The 23,326-nt window shown below is 30.4% G+C and overlaps 1 protein-coding gene and 1 long non-coding RNA gene across 2 annotated transcripts in view; both read right to left on the reverse strand.

The window, feature by feature from the left end:
- egh (beta-1,4-mannosyltransferase egh) overlaps window positions 1-23,326 on the reverse strand; it is a 334,325-nt gene that overhangs the window by 6,421 nt on the left and 304,578 nt on the right. The gene's annotated exons all lie outside the window — the stretch shown is intronic.
- LOC142332396 (uncharacterized) lies at window positions 5,575-21,699 on the reverse strand. Its single transcript, XR_012758296.1, has 6 exons — window positions 21,565-21,699; window positions 21,404-21,454; window positions 16,761-16,895; window positions 16,110-16,244; window positions 13,520-13,804; window positions 5,575-5,770 (listed from the first exon to the last, which is right to left on the reverse strand). It is a non-coding gene; the product is annotated as an uncharacterized LOC142332396 (long non-coding RNA).

Genomic DNA, 23,326 nt, shown 5'->3' on the forward strand with positions numbered 1-23,326 from the left:
TTTTTTATTTGATTTAAGAAATTTTTTTTATACCATAACATTCTTAATCTTTTCTGAAGTATAATTACACTAACTTTCTAAATATAATTGTTTTTTTTTTTTTTAATTTAATTTTCTTAAATTGTTTTTACTTACACAAGAACTCTACCAACATGTCAAAATAAGACATCATGAATTTGGTTAATTAATTTAATGCCCAAAAATTTTAAATAATTAGAGTTCAGTTCACTTATAATTAAAAAACACTACCATAATATTTTTTTTAACCAAACTTTTTTTTATCGTAAATTACTTACTTAAAATTACACTAACTTTCTTATATAATTGTATTTTTTTTTCTTTTTTATTTAATTTTCTTAATAAATTGTTTTTACTTGCTACAGAAATCAATTAATAAAATTCAAACACATTATTTTTTACAAACAATTTTTTATGTTAACCTGATTAGTAAATAATTAACAAATAACATAATTTTGAAAATGTTTATTTTTAAAAACAAAATTTGGTTGCTAAGCAATATTTTGGTTGCTTATTATCAACAATAATAAAATATTTAAAATATTAAAATATAAACTTGCTTAAATACAGAAAAAGTATTACTAAAATCTGTAAAAAAAAATTAATCATTTATGAAGTATAAACAGCAAATTGGAAAATATTTAAAAGTAATTTATATTACCATCCAGTAATATAAACCTCAGCAGCTGTTATTCCATAACTCTGGCTATAAAAGGCTTACTCCTCAACAGGCTACTTAAAAAATTAAATTAAACATAAATTCATATAAGTAAAGAAATGTGTAAAAATGTATTCTCCTCTTTGAGTAAATCTTTTACTACCCGTTAAATAAAATTTTGAGATCTGAGACCCATAAGATTCATATCTCTCAGCCCCCTTGACCAAAATTAAATGTCACTAATCCCCCACATATAGAAACCATCATGCCAAACTTCATCCAAATCGGTCAATCCAGCGTGGAGACATCAAGCAAAAAGCAGGCCAACACACAAACATACTCTTCCACAATTTTTCATATTAAAATTATATTTTTGATTATAAGGGGAAGTCATCAAATGTCAAGATTTGCATAAAACTTCAAGCATAATTTTACCCGATTAGAATAATTTTCCTTATTTAGTGCAGTATAATAGCCAGAAAAATAAACAAAAAGTTTTTAAACATTTTTTCATTTTTAAATAATTTTCATCAATGATTTCAGAACAAAAATATAATAAAAAGACAGGTGCATAAAATTAGAATATAATATCAAAAGTGATCTAATTTTATAGATTTTTGATATCAGTGATGTACACTGTGTTTTAAACATTAAAAAAAATGAATAATCAACTACAGAACAGTATTTGAAAAGTAATAATTATAAGAAACCATTTTACCTGTGTCTAAGCTAGCTTTTGTTCTATGCTGAGTAACATGATGGTACTATTAAAACTGACGCTTGTGTTTTTTTTTTTTCACAAGATTAATCCACCATATTTAAGCTCAAAGCTTATGTATGAAATATTTACATCATATGAAAAATGTCAAGACTGGCTAGAATTTGAACCAGAAACTTCTGAATAAAAGATGAAAATGCAAACATTCTGCCAGGGAGAATGACAGAAACCTCCATTTAATGAGGTTTTGAAAAATTTTTGTTTATGGTGTGTTCAAAGAACATATAATTTAAATTGTTCAATTTAAAAATTTGAAACAAAAAATAAGAAAAAGTGGGCACACATACAGCATATGAAAAAAAGTCAATCCTGACTGGGATTTGAACCTGGGACCCCTGCACAAAATGCAGAGTCGCCGCCAACTCAGCCACAGAGGTCAGCAAAAATATCATTATTTATAAAATTAATCATGAAAGACTAGTGTATGAACACTGGATTTTCAGTGGGAGTATTTTTTTAAACAAAAAACGTCATAATTCTCTTTTTTTATCACTCGCCTGCAATGAAAAATAAAATTGTTTAAGGTAATACTGAAAACTTAAAAATCTAGTTGTTTTTTCTAAAATCAATAGTTTGAGAGACTTACACACAGATTTTACCTCTAATCTACTCACAAAACTTCATAACCATCATATTTGCTAGGACTCTCAGGAATCCTAAGAACTTAGCAAATTTAAATGCTTCAGATGAAAAAGTCAATGAACTATATTTCATTTTTGGCTTAATTGAAGCATAAACAAATTAAACGTGGTAGCAAAAAACTATAAATTCAATAAAAATTACAGGTATATGATGATGATCAAAAATTCGCATTTGCGGTGCCGATCAGAAGGGAAAATGGCTGTCAATGGGCTAACGGTCTCAGATACTGAAAAAGCCTGCAGATGGAGGACAGTCAAGAGTGGTACACCGCAAAGATTAAGTTTGGTTATGTTTCGTCAGGAGCAATGGGTCGCCGGCCCCCATTTTCAATGCTGGAGAAACCTAAAACCCATATTTTTTAATAAGAACAGACAATTTCAGACCTAATGCTTTAAGTCAGTAACACTGTATTCCAAGATAACCTAAATAAAATAATCCTACCATCTAAAAAAAAACACGTGTATAATCATAATCAATACCAGTAAACCAATTTTTATTTATATCAAATTATTTGTCATTCAAAGGGCCTTCCATTGATTTTTCAGAAGCTATATCTTCTCATTTAAGAGTAAATTTTCAACTCTAGAAAATATTAACAAAATATAAGGGCAAAATTTTGTTTCAATTATTGCAATTAATTGTTACCATTGCTTATTAACATTTTTTAGTTAGCGTAGGTGCAGCGGAGACGGTGTGTTCCGCCCCTTTGAAAATAATAGAAAAGTCCACCCCGAGAATGGTATACATGCCTGCAAACAAAAATACGATGGGATCGATAGCTATTGAATAATAAATGTGGTAACTTTTCAAATGATCACCGATATAAACAGAAGGTGGGTCATCTGCAACATTTATTTCACTACTCTCCAACTCTGGGATCGAGTAGCAGGTGGCCGCTGGACCTACACACTGATTCCTGGTATCAAGAGGTGAATCAAAAGGAAACATGGCGAGATGGATTTTTGTACAACCTAATTCTTAACAGTACGTGGGTCGTTCAATTCCTATCTGGCAAAATTTACGAGATTCGACAGTGATGCATGTCAATGTTGTGGGGCTATTTCACATGCCTGCGCATGTGATGTTTCACTGCATCCAATGGGAGAAGTTGAAACGGCTCTGCTATAATGTCATCGGATCACTCGACGAGCGATTCATTGTGTGGCAAATGCTCCTCTCAGAATCTCTTAAACATATTTAATAAAATGCTTGGTTATTGAGTTACATCATAAGTAGTGAAACATTTCACTCGGATTTCAGTTCCCTCTAGTGAAATGACATCATACTGAAATTTTTAAGGCGTTATGTACGGGGTAAACCTGATGATTTCTTATGTATATAATCGAATAAAACAAGGCCCAGAACTGTATCTTGTGTAGTTTCATGATATCCAACGTAAAACATAAAAATTCTGCAATGAAAAATGTGTATTTATTGTAGTACAATATATTTGTTATGAGTATTATTAGGTGTGTGAATTTTATTATAAAAACTTGTATAGAATTTAAATCTGAGAAAGATCAATGTGATTAAGCCTATGAAAAACAAAAAAAAACCAGTTTTTTATTACAAACAGAACAGATCATTCATTACAAACGTAACAGAAAAATGTTATGCCTATTATTAGTACAAGAAATTAGATATTTTAAAAATTAAGATACTTTTAATTTTGCTTTAAATACACTCATTGTGTATTTAAAAACTTATTGTGTATTTAAAAACATATTAATTATCAAAGAATATCTGAAAATTCTATCACTGACATCGATTCACTTTAAACTCATTTCGTTACTTTTTCTGTCGCCAACCCAATTATATTTTCGTGTTCCTTGAATGAGGGCAACAGCACAGAGAAATGCGAGCAATCAGTTCATCATGTTGTGTCGCCTTTTTGCTTGCATTTATAATGTATTTCATCCAGCTCCATAAATGGTAATGTAAGGGAGTTAAATCCAGTTTGCTAAGTGGCCAATTTTTACCTGCCTGCTACATCCAATCCATTCACCAGGATATTTTTCATCTAACAACAATCGTCTTCATTCGTGACATGTGTTGGTGCTCCATAAAGTTGATGGTACATTTCAGTTCATTTCACCGATGAGAAATTTTCAAGCACTGTAAGAAATTCACAGTTTAAAAAATTTCAGATAATTTCTCCCTGTGACATGTTTGATGTAATATGAAAGGGCCTATTACTTGTTTGTTGATCATGCCACACTAAATTACTGAAAATAATTGCCGGAAATTTGATTCAACTACAGCATGTTGGTTTTTCAGATCACCAGTGTGAATTCAGTGTGTTATTTATGTCATTATGGGTAAAAGTAACAGAATTAACCAGTAATTATTGTTAACCCGTTGAAAAAACTGAGTTGTGTGGCAGGTCACAAAGTTGAATGTGTTGAACTTTATGAACCTGATAAAGGCACAGTCTGTGAGTGTGTAATTTCATTCATACTGTACTTTGTGGGGTGTCGAGTAGAAATTCTTTGTGTGCTCTTTGTAGGATTACACTGTACCACCTTAAGGAATTTTCCATTTCATCATTATGCACTGGTTGATGTACAGATGAAACATGAGTACTTGGAAATTTACAATTCTCACAAAGATTATAAAAACTTTTACAAAATCCTTGATGGTTTTAACTATTCTACCTATGTCAGTAATCTAGCACCACAGCTCAAGCACTTCTATTGCAAAATATGTACACAAAAATCATATCAACATATTCTGCATGAGTGAAGAAATGGCTTTTTTTAAATTCAAGAACTTTTTTTGGTATTTTACCATAACTATATTTTACATTGACAATTTTCATGCCAATACCGTATTTATAAAATAATAACTAATGAAATAGATTTTTTCTGGAAGAACTTAGATTACATAAAATTAACTATACAGAATTTTTACAAAATCATTAAACGAATAACAATATAATTATTATTTACAATAAGTAAATAATATAAGTGTTGTATGACACAAAAATGTAGAAAAATTATAAAATGAAGAAAAAAGGCTGATGTTATATTAATTGGACTACATAATATGTGATTAATGTTTAATTAATGTGATAATGAAAACTGAGAAATACACATTGAACAAAAATTATTGACTTTAGTTCGTCATGCTGCAAAACACTGCTTCTTATTTTAAAAAAAAAACAAGGTTAACATTCCTCATTAACAATACAGAGACTGATGCAGCAGCTAAAATTACTGTTACATAAACCAATCATTTATGATACCTGTATAACCTGAAAAATAATATTTGTTAGTAATCAATAAGTAGAGCACTGTTGGATGTATAACTTCATTAATTTATTCTTAGTACTTAACTGATAACTTATGTCTAGTTCAATTTTGAACTCACAATCTGTTGAAATTTAAATTACAAGAATTTGTAGGATAAAGTCAATAAAATAAATTTTTCTCTTACTAACATCAAAAAACAAAGTATTTCTTAATGAATCTCCTTTTTTTATTGACTTTCTGCAAAAAAAAATCAAATTTTTGTAATTACAATTGTAATGGTAGCTTCAGTTTAAATGTCATTAGCAAACAAAATTGGCTTCACAGCACTTAGGATACTTGGTTGCATGCAAATATTCTAGTCCGATGTAGTTATCTTCTTGTGTTAAACACCCATTTAAAGATGGGATTTCAGTTTTTCCACATCTGCAACAATATAAATTATAAAAAAATACAGTATTTGAAACTTGGTTTTACTGATCAGAAATAGTTATTTTTTTATTATGTACATCTCAAATTTTCCAAATAGTTATCTATTTATTTTGATATTGCTTATTTTAGCTACTGCTAATTTACAAGCAGCAAGCTTTTGCAAGACCACATTAAGGTATATACGAAGTCTGTAATTAAAGAAATGAGACTGGATCAGAAAAACCTTTTATTTACAATCCAGTTATACATGGACCTTCGAAATAGTTCCCTTGGGAAGCCACGCAATGCTTCAAACGGTTTTTAAGCTCTTCATAGCAGTGTTGGAACTCAGAAACCGGAATATTATCCTGTGCTTAAAAATGTTTTTTTTAAAGTCTAGAACAGAAAAAAGTTGCAGGGAATCAAGTCAGGTGTTAATAAGGTGATTGAAAAACTACAGGAATGTGTTTCTTTGCCAAAAACTCATTAAATGAGAGTACAGTGTGACAAAGTGCATTGTCAAGATGCAGCATCCAGTTGTCTTTGGTAGCTGGTCTCACGCGAGCAACTCTTTTCCACAGTCTTTCAAGAATTTCTTGATAAACATATTGATTTACAGTTTGTCCTGTAAGCCAAAACTCCTTTGAACAATGCAATTACTACCGAAGAAACAAATTAATATGGCTGATTTTTGATTTGCTCATTTTTGTTTTTTTGGGATGTGGTGAGTGAAGTGTGCCGCTCCTTGCTCTGGCGTTTTGTTTCTGAGTCATACTCAAATATTGAAGATTCATCACCAGTAATAACATTTTTTAGAAAATCAGGATCAGTTTTAATTTGCTCTAGAAGACTGTGGCACACTTCCACCCTGTTGTTTTTTTGTTCAACAGTGATGTTTTTTGGGACCAATTTTGCACAAAACATTTTCATATTCAATTCGTTTGTCAAAATTTGATGGACTTGTGGTACAGTTCAAATTTAATTGTTCTGCAATCATTCTGACAGTTAATTGCCAGTCGTACCATATAAAGTCTGATTTGCTCAATATTGTCGTCTCTTTTTAACATTGAATGATCTTCCAGAGCTTAGATCATCCGCAACTGATTCCCGGCTATCTTTCTTTTTCCTGTTTAGCCTCCGGTAACTACCGGTTAGATAATACTTCAGAGGATGAATGAGGATGATATGTATGAGTGTAAATGAAGTGTAGTCTTGTACATCCTCAGTTCGACCATTCCTGAGATGTGTGTTTAATTAAAACCCAACCACCAAAGAACACCGGTATCCACGATCTAGTATTCAAATCCGTGTAAAAATAGCTGGCTTTACTAGTACTTGAACGCTGGAACTCTCGACTTCCAAATCAGCTGATTTGGGAAGACGCGTTCACCACTAGACCAACCCAGTGGGTTGATTCCCGGCCATCTGAAAATGCTTTAAACCACCTAAAAACTTTGGCTTTGACAGAACGTCACCTCCATACACCCTTTTCAATTTTGAAACGTTTCAGTAGCATTCTCACAGAGTTTAACGCAAAACTTGATTGCACAACATTGCTCATAATTAGTACCACTCATTTTTGTAACGCACAACAAAAACTAATTTCATGAAAAGTTTGTTCACATCTCACGTGGCAACAATAGACTACAAAAATAAATCAACTGTTCATATAACCATATGTTTACTAGTAAATTTACAGTGTTGTCACTTAGCTGCCAAAAAAAAAAAAACTAGTATCATTACTTTATTTGCAGACCTCGTATAATAGCATGAATCATCAGATCTGAAATGTGGATCTAATAAGGTCTAGCCTAATTCCTCAGTACTCAACATGTAGGTAAAGAATGTGTTAAATAAAAGGAATAGAAAGTACAAAGGAAAAGCAATAAAAAATAATACAACCTCATCTAGAGGATAGCTTTGAGACATCCTATAAAAGATGCAAAGTTGTGGACAGATGCTCATCTTGAATACAGTTTTTTGCAAGTCAAGATATAACATATCTTGGATGAGAATATGGCATTGCTGATCAATGACTTTGCATTGCATTGACCATCTTAATCATATGCTGCTACAAAAATTAATTTTCCTCCAAAACTTGAAGAGCAACCCAGAATATTTCAAGAAATGCTTAACTTTCTCATCCTTCAATGAAATTTTTTTACATGTGTAACTTGTCCATCTTAACAGATTTATCCTCATTGAAAGTATCACTGTTGTTAAAACTAGTTGTTTTTTTATGAAAATATTACAGCTTATTACTCTTTTTATTGACACTCCTGTATCAGGATAACTCATGTATTTTTGAAGAAGAGATCATGAAAAAAAACTTTTTTTTCATGTATTATTTATCTGGAGTTTAAAAAAAATATAATCAGAGATGTAGTCCTACCTTTGAGTTGTTTTATAAAAATCTACTGCATAATTTTACTTTTTACCAACCTTTTGTATTACTTTCAGACTGGAGGGTGAAACTAAATTTTCTTTTCACATTGAGGTATGAGAAGTATGAAAATACCATTTACTTAAAATGTAATTTCCTTGTATGTATAGACCTATGTATAAAATTTGTGGCTCGAAAATCTCCAAAACTACTACATCTTTCAGTGAAAGATAAATTTCAGTGAAATTTAGATATAATGTAGTACTGACTGCATTTGAAGTTAAGCATGAAAAATTTGATGAAGATGGGTTGTTCTTCAGTTTTGCTCGATTTAAGGTCAACAACAGAAAGCAAAACCTCAATTTGGGAATTGTATTGGTATATTTTTCATATGTGTTTATGCAGTGAGTCTCAGTGATAAATGAGTTTAAACGTGAAACTTGTGTACAGGATCTACTTGTTATTTTTAAATATTTCATTAAATTACGATTATAATAATTTAATTTTCTTATAAACAGAAATTATATTTTAATATTAAGTTAAAAAAATGTTACCTTTTAGTTTTATCATTTAATTTTTGTTTTGTATATTTGTTGAGCAAAAGAGTATACAAAATAAAATAATTAAAAGTTTATCTTCTTGCACAGAACTGCACGAGAATTTTTTAATTTGTAATCTTTAGCATGTCATTAATGCCAAGAAAATGTGGCAAAAGCTCCATTTTCAGAACATGTAGAAATGTCTCATAATGCTGATAGTGTAAAATTTCAATAATACTGTAAAGTTTCTCTATCACAATATTAAAAAAATTGAACCAACAATGGGATAAATAATAAATCAAACTAACTTTAAAAGAGGGCTACTAAAAAGTAAGAAAAAATACTTTTTTAAATTCTATAAATTTTGGCTTATAAATGTCTGCACAAAGTTAAAAATAATATAATTTACTAACTTATTATGACATCAACTTGGAAAAATTTAAATTTAAACAATAATTGAAAAAGTATTATATTTATTGCTTTTTTTAAAATAGCTTTTTTATTCAGTTTTATTAATTTTTACCTTTTATTTTATATTTTTTTAAAATTTCTACTTAAAATATCGTTAGGCTAAAAAAACGACTGCCTGTATAAAAACAAGCAAATTGCTCATATCTTCTACGCACTTTTTTACATTAAGTATTACCATTAAACTAATTTTTAATTATTTTTACTAAAATTGGTGGTTAACAAACAAAATGCATATTATAAAAATAGTAGCAGACAACTAACATAACCTCACTGACTAGTTAGTCTTTATTTGGAATTTCACTTTATTGGATTCTTACAACCACCTAATTGTTTTTTTTTTATTCAATGGAGATGCTTCCTTACAATTTCTCCTTTTCTCCTCTATTTTTTCCCTTTGTTTGTTAATCATATTAAACATGAAATTAATTGTATAAATGATATTTTAACATAAACTATGGTTGTTTCATTTCAGTGTTTCCCAAAGTTTAAGTATCTGACTTAATTAATGCATATTGTAACATTATTCCTTTTTCTCTTTTGTATAGTATTTACCATAAAAAAAAGGATTGTACAAGCACACAGTTTGTAGAAGTTTAATTTATATATCTAAACTGATAGAACTATTTTATTTTGAGACTGATTCATCACTTTCAATCCATGCTTTCATTTTATTCAAGTGATTAATTCATTCAGCTTTACACTGTTGGTAGTTGTTTGTTTTATGTAAAAAAAAAAAAAATTACACAGTTAATCTAATAATGTGTATTATAATAATAATACTTATGTATATTTAATCAAACAATTTATTCAATCATTCCCTCCTTGTTTCTTAAAACAAGCAAGCTTTGAACAGTCTTGATTATATAGTTGTTCACCAACCTTAATATTTTTCCCATATTCCAGATTCCAACATCTGTTTGGATCTTTGAACATAAAAATTATAATTAATCTTTTAACTAAATTAATCTTAAAGCCAAACCTATCTAGGAAATCTATTTAATGTAAATCTAGTATTATGAAAACAAACAATACGAGGTGTATTTTCTCCTCCTTTTAGGTAATTAGTTACAAAGGAGATAAACTCTAACTCAAAATTTTTATTAAGATTAAAACTTCTCACCTGTCCATCTACCAAAGATGTAAGTCTTATTGTATCATCATAGCTATTATGAGATTAAAGGGATTATTTTAAATTGACTACGATCACACATTACTGACCATAAACATAGAATATAGGATACCCCCAGTTCTTTTGCTTTTCTTAACTACTTATTAATAACCTGCTTCAAAATTTTAACATTAATTTTTCCCCTTTTCACTGATTTTTCTCTGAAAAATAATCTGACAAATAAAAAAAATCAATTAAATATATTGATTAAAAATTTATTTTATTCGTTTTTCATAAAAATGAAAAATTAAAGACAGCTTTCAAGAAACAAACGGATGCCGCGTACCTTTCTTTTGGTGCTCATAAAAATCAAACATGTTGACCATTCTCTGATAAATCATTGTATTTCTATTAATACAATGCTATAGTCACTTATTCTAAAAAAAAAAAAAAAATCTACCTGTACTTTATCAAATTGGGTTATAGAACTGTTTATTTGTTAGTCGGCTTGTTCTTTGGAGAACAAGGAGTTCATTATTTTTCCATTGTTGTTCTTAATAAGATCTAGTTAAAACCTTTTCTTCATAAATTCTCTTTTACAGAAAACAATATTACTTTTTCAATGATTTTTTAAATAGTAATAATTAAAAAATAATTTTTAAAATATACATTTTTTTCATCACTGTTTAATATGTACATAGATATGTGCTCAGTGCCTTAAGTATTTTTTTTTTTTTTTAATTTCATTTAATTTACCAATCATAAACACATATATTTATTCTTTTTAAGAACTAATAGACTTTCACCACATCCTATTTTATTTTATATGTTGCTCTAATTAACCATAATTTTCTTTGATTTATCTAAGTATTATAAGAGTTTGTTTTTTATCAATATAGTTCCATAATTACCCATTCTTGGTCTTAATTGTATAATGCATTATCAGTGCAAAATATTTATTTACCATTATTTGTAGATTTATTACTGAGTGTTATCCTGTCACTGTCTGAAATAATTCTAGAAGAAAGCAACTTTATACTTAATTACAATGAGGTTAGGAACAGAACTTGTTAGTCACACTGTTTGATTTTACATAATCAGTGTTATGCAAAACATAAGCTGTAATTTTTTTCTTAAAAACGACTACCTTAATGTAATTTAGTTAATAAGCAAAATTTTCATTAAATACTAGCTAAAATAAAATTTTAACTTTTAAATGAAAATTTCAAGTCAATTTCAGGTAACTTCACAGTGTAAATTTCTCCTGTATGAAATGTGGTGCATCAAAACAAAGGTCCTGGAATTTTATAACAGCATATTTCATCAGAAATTAAATACTGATTATCTATACAGCTTATTTGTAAATTCAACTACACATTAAATAAATCTTGAGCGATTATTTTTTCAATTAGACTTCATTAAAGTCCTTCCTCCCTTATCTCCCAAATTTTGAAAATTTAGTTACATATGCCAATAAAAATTAATGCACTATTTGTTTTATTACTTATTCTGGTAAATTTATATCACTACATTTTTTATTTTTTTTATTTATTCGATAAATTAATTCACTATATAAGCATTAAAGTATAGGGATGAAATTTTATACTATTAAAAAAATCAATCCTGACATGAATTTGAATTCAGTACTTTCCAGACATAATCTTTTTGTTATGGAAGTCAAGTCTGAGACACTTTTTTTGTTGCTCTTATTTCATCAGACAACAGATCTAAAGATTTCAGATCCCATGAACATCTTTCATGCAGCCTTTCAGTAGGATCCAATGCAGTGGTTTGCAAATCTTAACTGTTCTATTCAAGACATATTTGATACAGATTCATGTTGTACTCAAATCAATCATCTCTTCTGTTTGTCCTCATTCTATCAGAATGTGCATAGCATCCACTCCAAAAAAATGTTGATAAAATTTAGTAAATATAATAAAATACGCATGCATTTATGAATAATGAACCTGCAAAATTGAGTGTAGTACTGTTATCTCTCAGGAGAGGGCTGCAGGATAGCCCCATTGACAAAACAATTCCTCCTCTAAACAGCTAAAAATTGTGTCTGTGTCAGCTTGATGCACGAGCCTAGCCTCTACCCAATGGGGAAAATAGGTCAGTCGCCACCATAGGCACCTGCTGTCTCGTTCTATTTCTGGATATGGACCGATTAAGTCAATCGCCACATGCTTCCAACAAGTTGTAGGCCTACAATTGTCTGGTGGTATGTTTGGGTCTCGTTTGTAGCAGGCGCATGTGTGGCACTGCCAGATGTACTGACGAATGTCTTTCGTTAAGGCCCTGCCAATCTTCTGCTCCAGAATGACAGCTTGTGAAGCACTGTGGTTATGTTGTAAGACAACAGAGCAGTTGCCGGGTGAGACGTACACTCCCATTGGTCGGGGTCCTGCACTAGAATACTTACATCCTGCTGTCCATACAATGCTGTCTTCGGCCACTCTGAGGTTAGAGTCTGAGGCCGAATTTGGATCCTGATGTAATCGTTCGCACTCTGAATTGGCTTCTTCTTGTGCCTCCGCACCTGCTGAAGCTGAGAACTGGTGATGACTTCTTGCAGTAGTAGTGTAACCGCTTGGTTATGAGCCTAGCTGATTTACGGTCCCATATGTAGAACCCTTATTTGTTTCCCTGCTGCAACTTCTTTATTGGGCAGTCCCTGTGGAAATGGCGCTCCAGACATAATGACACTATGGAGCCAAGCTGATTCTACGTTGAGTTCCCTTGTTGTCTGTTCTAGCCACGCAAGTATTCGGTTGGAGCTCACCTACTCATTCTAGAGAGCTCCACCTTTTGTATCTTAAAAAGGGTTCAACTTAATGAAAATGTTACTTTCGTCAGCAGTTCTTAAATTCTTTCTTTTGTTTTATTTATTAATTTTTCTAAATGGAATTCATACATATCGTACCAACATACAGACAATATAATATTTGTGTGTAATTTTCAGTAAATACTGACAGATAAAAGAAATGCTGAATAAGGTAAAAATTATATTTTGTTCATCTATTATAAATAAATACTTAAAAAAAAAAACAAGCTAAAGTAATTATTGATTTTTATTCACATCACCCGTAATGTTGAAATAATCTTTTCCAAATTTAAACAATAAGGAGAGGGAATAAATTTTAAGTTCTATGTAAATACGGTGAAAACTCACCAATACCTTTTATTTTTTTAATACTTAGAAAGTTACTATTATAAAATTTTATAAATAGTGCAAACATTATTTTTATTACACTCACCTCCAATAATCCAATCTCCTGAATTCTCTTTAGTGTAAAAATTAACATATCTAATTGGAAAAATTTCAGGATCATGATTGTAAAATTGAATTAAACATTTTCCATCATGATACAAAGATATGGTGTAATTATCAAATGTAATGGTAAATGGTATAAACTCTCCTTTTTTTAGTATTGGATGTTCTGTTTTGTGTGGATCAGTTCTGTTGTGTTTGGTCAAAATTGCCCTTTCCCCCTTTTATAAAGAAATATTATACCAGTATTTTCATCTTCTCAAAGTCGTATCTGAAAAATTTTAATTATTATATAAAATATACAATATACCCAAAGAGATCATTGAATTTTGTAATTATGATACCCAAACACACTGATGCAGATTACGTACTCAAAAACCAAAATGTATGTATTAAAAGTAACATTAATTATAATTTCTTACAGAAACTTCAGATATGATTAACTGTTAATGAAGGATTTTCATAGAAATAAATTTCTAATTAATATGAATAAGCATACCTACTTAATACTTTGCCACATTATCCTTTGATGAGTAAAGGGACTTATGACTGATAATAATTATTCTTGAAGATTATAATAAATAATCCAATTTTACTGATACAATTGAACAATATCTGAACACATCTGAAGGCTTAATATATTTATTTATATCCTAAAGACATGTTTCTTATCAACTTAAATCACCATTAATAATCACCTGGAACTTCAGTACAAATTAGAATCAAAACATTTATGTTATTGAGATTGATCATTAGTACTGATTGAAGATGTTTTAATGTATTTCATTTTTAACCGACATCAAAGAAGTTGTAGATTCTCAATTCAACCAAAACAATTTTTTAGAGAATGTTCAAACGTTACACATAACCAATTTCACTGAATTAGACGTTACTATTTTTACTTTTTGAAGAAAATTCCCTTGGTGTTCCCATCAAAAATTTCTTACAGATAGCATCAATTAAAATATTTTTAAAAAAATTACATCACCATGTAGAAAATTTGAAGATGTATTTTTTTATTTGGTTTTCATCACTTACTATTTACTTAGTATTAGTTACGTAATGTCTTAATCATTACATAGTATTGGATTATTATGTTTAATGATATAACACCTTAAATCATTCTAATATTAAAGATGTTTTTCCTGAACAGGCTTTTTTCTTCATTTTTTAGGTGATTAGGAAGCCAAGTTAGACACGGTAAGGGCATATTGTACATATTACTTGAGCATATTTAGCATATTGTACATCCATTGAATTCAAAATAACATTGCCAAGTCCATCTACTGGCAGATTCTACCAAATATGTAATCAAGGTTTTAATGATATCAGCATCATAAAAACGATGATAAAAGTATTTCAGTATGAAAATACTATCATCATAATCAAGATTCAAAAAGGCAGTCATAGCTCATATTTAATTAAATAGTAGTCACTTTCCCTGTAATCTTTTTTTTAGGAGTACTTTCTATCTTTTGTATTTCTTACAAACAGCATTTGTTTAAGAAGGTAGAATAAATTTTGAAGGAAAACTCGTTATTAGATAAAGCTAAAGAAATTTAAATTAAATAAACTTAAAAGGAATATTAATAAACTTAATTTAATAAAAATAATAATAAAAAGTAAAAAAATAATTCTATTAATTTCTTGTTTAGATTGCTTTTTTTAAAATAGAAGCCCAATTTTAAGGGTTATAAATTATAGATTATGTTTTTTTTAATCCGAGGTAACCTTCAAAACCTCTCTAGAGATCCAGAAAAACCAAGAAATGCTTTTAAGGACTAAATTTTAATGATTGTGAAATTCTGGCATTCACCTCCCTGTGGTAGAGAGGAGGCAACGGCTATTTATAGCATGTTGTTATATGCAGGCGACTGATGAATGAAGGGACCGAATATCTTTTGGGATAAGAAGATTTCCTCTACCAACTGCCTCTTTGAGGGTGAATGAGCAGGTAGAGGTTAAGGGACCCTATTGTCCTTGGGGCAGAAAATGGCTCCAAAAAATAGAAGAGCCAAAATTGGTCAATGGTATTAAGATGCAGAAAGCAATGGGAAACCACTGCATTAAAGTTTCTCAAGGACATCCCTTTGAGTTCACTTGGTATGGGTCTATTCAATGTCATATTTAGAGCTGGCTATATGGACTGCCAACCTCCATTAAGGAGAAGGCACTTAGAAGAAAAAGAAACTTCAAAAAGTCAAAATTTAACAAGAACTGTAGAGTAGCAGTAATAACTTTTCAGTGCGTTTTTTGAAGTTTATTTTTTAATTTTTTTTGATTGGCATTGTTGTTAACCTTGATGATCCATATTTTGTTAAATGTGCTGTTTATTCATATTTTACCAACCTTCATTCCCTAGGATACGAAATTTCAATTTCTAGGATACGAAATCTAGGATTGGGAAATTTCAAGTGTTGTGAAAAATTAGTTGTATGGAAATACACCTTATCATTATTTATTTAACTAATTGGGATTCGTTTATCAATAAAAATTAATATTTTATTAGGAACTGAATAAACAAATTGCTCATAATACTTTTATTTGATAAAAATAAATAATTCTCTTATGCTTACTTCATAGTATGGTATTCTATGGATCGGCTGTTGAGATAATCGGGAGTCTTGCTCGTTCAGCAGCAACACTAATGTACAAGTCAGTTCCTGTTACAGGAACAAATTTATTTTCATTGTTTATAATAGTGTGAAATTCTGCAACAACCAAGATTGATAAAGATTATTAATGATAATTACATATAACTAATTCTTTCAAAAACATAACTGATTTGAAATTCAGTATTTAATATACTTGTACAAAAGACTGAAATAAAAGTAAACATTAGTTTTTCTATTAATTGTATTCTATTAACTGTAGAGTAGCAGTAATAACTTTTCAGTGCGTTTTTTGAAGTTTATTTTTTAATTTTTTTTGAATGGCATTGTTGTTAACCTTGATGATCCATATTTTGTTAAATGTGCTGTTTATTCATATTTTACCAACCTTCATTCCCTAGGATACGAAATTTCAATTTCTAGGATACAAAATCTAGGATTGGGAAATTTCAAGTGTTGTGAAAAATTAGTTGTATGGAAATACACCTTATCATTATTTATTTAACTAATTGGGATTCGTTTATCAATAAAAATTAATATTTTATTAGGAACTGAATAAACAAATTGCTCATAATACTTTTATTTGATAAAAATAAATAATTCTCTTATGCTTACTTCATAGTATGGTATTCTATGGATCGGCTGTTGAGATAATCGGGAGTCTTGCTCGTTCAGCAGCAACACTAATGTACAAGTCAGTTCCTGTTACAGGAACAAATTTATTTTCATTGTTTATAATAGTGTGAAATTCTGCAACAACCAAGATTGATAAAGATTATTAATGATAATTACATATAACTAATTCTTTCAAAAACATAACTGATTTGAAATTCAGTATTTAATATACTTGTACAAAAGACTGAAATAAAAGTAAACATTAGTTTTTCTATTAATAAGGTCAGGTGAATTGTGCCAAATGAGGTGGTGAATCGAGAAATAGAGCCTGTTACTGATACTATGCGGAAAAAAAGAATCTCTTTCTTTGGTCATCTCATAAGGACACCGAAAACAAGACTGTCAAGAAATATCGTTGAAAAGCTCTGGTTCCAAAAACTAGAGGTAGGATGGATCAAAGAAATTAGAGAAGATAAGAAAGAATTGGGAATTTCCCTGACTGACCTACAGAATAAAACTGGAAAAATTACAAAGCTAAAAGACAAAAACATTAGATGTAAACAAAAGACAGAATACAAGCAAGACGGTGTTTACAGATGAAGAAAAGAAAGCCAGATCTGAACAGATGAAGAAATACTGGGCAGCTCAGAAGAGTAAAATAACACGCTTTTCTCAGAAAAGATCTAACTAAAATTGACTTAAGTGGTCACATGTTGGCCGTAAAAGCATAATAATAATAATAATGTCAGGTTCAAATAGTTGCCTTATATAAATTAGAAGAGTTCTATTATATGATATTAAATATTCAGCTCAATATTCTGACAAATTACCGTGATTATGATTGTATGTACCATAATTATGATAGGTATAATATAATGAAATTAAAAAATAACATTCTACGAGTCGGAGCGTGGAATGTTAGAAGCTTAAAAAAGGTTGGTAGGCTAGAAAATTTAAAAAGGGAAATGGATAGGGTGAATGTGGATATAGTAGGAATTAGTGAGGTTCGGTGGGAAGAGGAAGGCGACTTTTGGTCAGGTGATTTTAGAGTAATTAACTCAGCGTCAAATAATGGGCAGGCAGGAGTAGGTTTCGTGATGAACAAGAAGATAGGGAGGAGAGTGGAGTATTTCAAAACGCATAGCGATAGAATCATTGTAATAAGGATAAAATCAAAACCTAAACCGACAACGATTGTTAACGTTTATATGCCTACAAGCGCCCATGATGATGATGAGGTAGAGTGTGTATACGAAGAGATTGATGAAGCAATTAAACACGTAAAAGGAGATGAAAATTTAATAATAGTTGGAGATTGGAATGCAAGCATTGGAAAAGGCAAGGAAGGAAATATAGTGGGTGAATACGGGCTGGGCAAAAGGAATGAAAGAGGGGACCGACTTATAGAGTTTTGCACGAAGTATAATTTAGTAATTGCCAACACCCAATTTAAAAATCATAATAGAAGAATATACACTTGGAAAAAGCCAGACGATACTGCAAGGTATCAGATAGATTATATCATGGTTAAGCAAAGATTTAGAAATCAACTCGTGGACTGCAAAACTTACCCTGGAGCAGACATTGATAGCGACCATAATTTGGTGATAATGAAATGTAGATTGGGGTTTAAAAACCTGAAGAAAAGGTGTCAGATGAATCGGTGGAATTTAGAGAAGCTTGAGGAAGAGGAGGTAAAGAAGATTTTTGAGGAGGACATCGCAAGAGGTCTGAGTAAAAAAGATAAGGTAGAAAATGTAGAAGAAGAATGGGAGAATGTTAAAAAGGAAATTCTTAAATCAGCAGAAGCAAACTTAGGCGGAATAAAGAGAACCGGTAGAAAACCTTGGGTTTCAGACGATATATTGCAGCTGATGGATGAACGTAGAAAATATAAGAATGCTAGTGATGAAGAAAGTAAAAGGAACTATCGGCAATTAAGAAATGCTATAAACAGGAAGTGCAAACTGGTGAAAGAAGAGTGGATTAAAGAAAAGTGTTCAGAAGTGGAAAGAGAAATGAACATTGGTAAAATAGACGGAGCATACAGGAAAGTTAAGGAAAACTTTGGGGTACATAAATTAAAATCTAATAATGTGTTAAACAAAGATGGTACACCAATATATAATACAAAAGGTAAAGTCGATAGATGGGTGGAATATATTGAAGAGTTATACGGAGGAAATGAATTAGAAAATGGTGTTATAGAGGAAGAAGAGGAAGTTGAGGAGGATGAAATGGGAGAAACAATACTGAGATCTGAATTTAAGAGAGCATTAAAAGATTTAAATGGCAGAAAGGCTCCTGGAATAGACGGAATACCTGTAGAATTACTGCGCAGTGCAGGTGAGGAAGCGATTGATAGATTATACAAACTGGTGTGTAATATTTATGAAAATGGGGAATTTCCATCAGACTTCAAAAAAAGTGTTATAGTTATGATACCAAAGAAAGCAGGGGCAGATAAATGTGAAGAATACAGAACAATTAGTTTAACTAGTCATGCATCAAAAATCTTAACTAGAATTTTATACAGAAGAATTGAGAGGAGAGTGGAAGAAGTGTTAGGAGAAGACCAATTTGGTTTCAGGAAAAGTATAGGGACAAGGGAAGCAATTTTAGGCCTCAGATTAATAGTAGAAGGAAGATTAAAGAAAAACAAACCGACATACTTGGCGTTTATAGACCTAGAAAAGGCTTTCGATAACGTAGACTGGAATAAAATGTTCAGCATTTTAAAAAAATTAGGGTTCAAATACAGAGATAGAAGAACAATTGCTAACATGTACAGGAACCAAACAGCAACAATAACAATTGAAGAACATAAGAAAGAAGCCCTAATAAGAAAGGGAGTCCGACAAGGATGTTCCCTATCTCCGTTACTTTTTAATCTTTACATGGAACTAGCAGTTAATGATGTTAAAGAACAATTTAGATTCGGAGTAACAGTACAAGGTGAAAAGATAAAGATGCTACGATTTGCTGATGATATAGTAATTCTAGCCGAGAGTAAAAAGGATTTAGAAGAAACAATGAACGGCATAGATGAAGTCCTACGCAAAAACTATCGCATGAAAATAAACAAGAACAAAACAAAAGTAATGAAATGTAGTAGAAATAACAAAGATGGACCGCTGAATGTGAAAATAGGAGGAGAAAAGATTATGGAGGTAGAAGAATTTTGTTATTTGGGAAGTAAAATTACTAAAGATGGACGAAGCAGGAGCGATATAAAATGCCGAATAGCACAAGCTAAACGAGCCTTCAGTAAGAAATATAATTTGTTTACATCAAAAATGAATTTAAATGTCAGGAAAAGATTTTTGAAAGTGTATGTTTGGAGTGTCGCTTTATATGGAAGTGAAACTTGGACGATCGGAGTATCTGAGAAGAAAAGATTAGAAGCTTTTGAAATGTGGTGCTATAGGAGAATGTTAAAAATCAGATGGGTGGATAAAGTGACAAATGAAGAGGTATTGCGGCAAATAGATGAAGAAAGTAGCATTTGGAAAAATATAGTTAAAAGAAGAAACAGACTTATAGGCCACATACTAAGGCATCCTGGAATAGTCTCTTTAATATTGGAAGGACAGGTAGAAGGGAAAAATTGTGTAGGCAGGCCACGTTTGGAGTATGTAAAACAAATTGTTGGGGATGTAGGATGTAGAGGGTATACTGAAATGAAACGACTAGCACTAGATAGGGAATCTTGGAGAGCTGCATCAAACCAGTCAAATGACTGAAGACAAAAAAAAAAAAAAATAATATAATGTTTGTATACTACCTGATGCATGACTAAGTCACTCCTAAAAGTGATATAGCCATTCTTAACAATAAAAATCATTCCATAACATGCTTATTAAGGAGAGTGATGAATGATCACTCTCCTTAATAAGCATTTCCCTAAGCCAAATATATTGTTGCATATCAGCAAGCTGAACTCAATGAAATTCAACCCTATAAGTGATAACTTCACTCTTTTTGAATTTTTATAGTCATTATAGCATCACCTGTACCAAAGCAAGTCATGCTATAATGAACATTGCTCTGAAAGAAAGCACTCTTGATTCAAGCCAACTGGATCTCCGTCACTCTGTACTCGTCACTGTCAGACGAAAGACTATAAGAAATGAATTTAAGATAAATAATAAATGTACTGTTTTCTACAGGAAATGTTGCATCCAATCAGCAGTAAGGATAATTATTATCATAATAATAATTATGCATAGATGTTTGTTATTCTAATGTAGAAAAAAAAATTGCTTTGGATATTTTTGTTCAGATTTAGTAACAAGAATTAAATTAACCTCTTTAGTGATATAAATTTTCTCCTCACCGATTGTATATATTTACTGCCCTGTTACATTTGTACAATGGCAAATTGTATGGAAGCAATTAGGTGGGTTGATAAAATACAAAGAACTATGAAGGAAAATTGTTTGAACAAATTTGGATTTAGATATGATTTTATTATTAGGAAGATTTGGTGTACATAAAAATTTTGGGAAAATGAAATCAAAATATATTATTCTCAGGATGTAAGATTTTTGTTAGGAAAATAAGGAGATAACATGTAGCAGGGATCTACAAAAGAGAGAAATATTATTAAATAAGGCTAAAGAAGTAAATATAATTATACTTACTGATTGGTTTAATGTCTGGAAAATAATTTGCCTGCAAATAATACAGATAATCTGGAAAAAAAATTTAATATAAATATATATATAAGCAATAAATGTTTGTAAAATACAAAATAATAAAATTGTCCTTTATATTGCATTAAACTATCATATATATAACTTACACAACCATTTGCTTGCCTGCCAGATGTATTTTCTTGATTTCTGCTTCAAATGATGAGATTTAAAAAAAAACAAAAGTAATGTGGATACTGAATCACAAACCAATAGGATTGTAGTATTTTGGCCATGAGATACAATCCTCCATCTTGGAATTTCTCTTTTATTCTGTGGGAAATTCCCTTTTCCCTTGCAGAGTTGCCAGACTAATTATTTTTTTTACGTACTAAATAATTTAATTAGTCTAATATTTCAAAGGTTGGTAGTTCTGAATTATCAGCTGTTGTCATTTGCTAAATCGTCAGCTGTTTTGATGTTATCAGTTTATTGTTTAACTAAATAAATAATATTTAAAGTTAAAAATGTATCTGAATGTCTCGAACTGGGTCGTCCGATAAGGGTGGTGAATGGTGCATTAAGCCGCGTGGCCAAATCTTCACCCGAGCCGTCAAGCAAAATTTGTTCTATATAAGCCGTGAAAAATCATAAAATAAAATAAATAATATTTTAATAATGAAGTTGTCTATGTAAGTGCAATAAATTGACTATAGACTGCGGCTGCTATAGCGACTCAAATTGTGAAAGATATTGTAAGTTAATAGCCAGATCCGAATATGCATATTAAAAATCATAAATATCTCGAAAACGGTCGCTTTTGAAAAAATGTTCGACCCTACCTATACGACGATACACCCCATTTGATCCCTTTACCTACCATAAACTGTTATCATCGGGGATGCCCTGGGGCCTAGGACAGTGTTTTAGAGTCGAAATTTCAATTAAAATATAAGAATGTTTTTTAAGACAAATAAATTTCAAATGTATTTATGTGTGTGTAAATAGAAGGTACTTTTTCATTTCCTGCTACCCAAAAATTCTTGCTCAAATCAACTTGAAATCACCCAAAAATAATTATGTTGAAAAAACAATTTTTAGGCGAGAAAAAAGGTAAAAAAATATTTTTTTAAATTTTTGAAAAAAGTTTTTTAACAAAAAATGCAATAAGCATTATTGCTTATAATTATAGACATAAATTAACCAAACTTAACCTACGCTCGCTAACCTCGACTAATTAACAGCAATGTTTTGATTATTTAAGTAATAAATAATTACAATAATTACTCAATTTATTTAAATACTCAAAACATTACTGTGTTAATTAATCAAGGTTAGCGAAGGTGGGTTAAGTTTGGGTATATTATATTTACAAAATAAATAAATATAAATGGTTATATTGAATGTATTCCTAACATATTCACAACTTGATTTGGCGAGGGAAATTTTATTTTTTTGATTATAAAATTATTTTTATGTCCAAAATCAAGGAAATATAATGATTGTTTAAGGGAATTTAGAGGATGGGTGGCGGAGACCCTCGATTGTTACAATGTACGGTTCATAAATGTAAAATTATAATTGTACATTCCTATAATTTTACTTGAAAAGTGAATTCTTAACATGTTTACAACTTCATTTGATGATGAAAACTCATGCGTTTCACCTAGTCATATTGCTAGAATCTCAGGTACGTAGAATAATAACAGTGAATTCTATACGATGCGAGTAAGTAAATATGTTCAGTAGTTAATCGACCACGATATTTTCAATCGCTCGAGAAATTAGTAGCAAAGAAAGTGTCATAAAATTCTGACAAGATAAAAATATTACATAGGATTAGAAAGTGTAAATTGGTTTGCTTGGCATTTCTCCCGCCAAACCCACCGGGTTGGTCTAGTGGTAGGCACGTCTTCCCAAATCAGCTGAATT

This window comes from Lycorma delicatula, chromosome 11 (genome assembly GCF_047948215.1).
Source record: "Lycorma delicatula isolate Av1 chromosome 11, ASM4794821v1, whole genome shotgun sequence".
Taxonomy (NCBI): domain Eukaryota; kingdom Metazoa; phylum Arthropoda; class Insecta; order Hemiptera; family Fulgoridae; genus Lycorma; species Lycorma delicatula.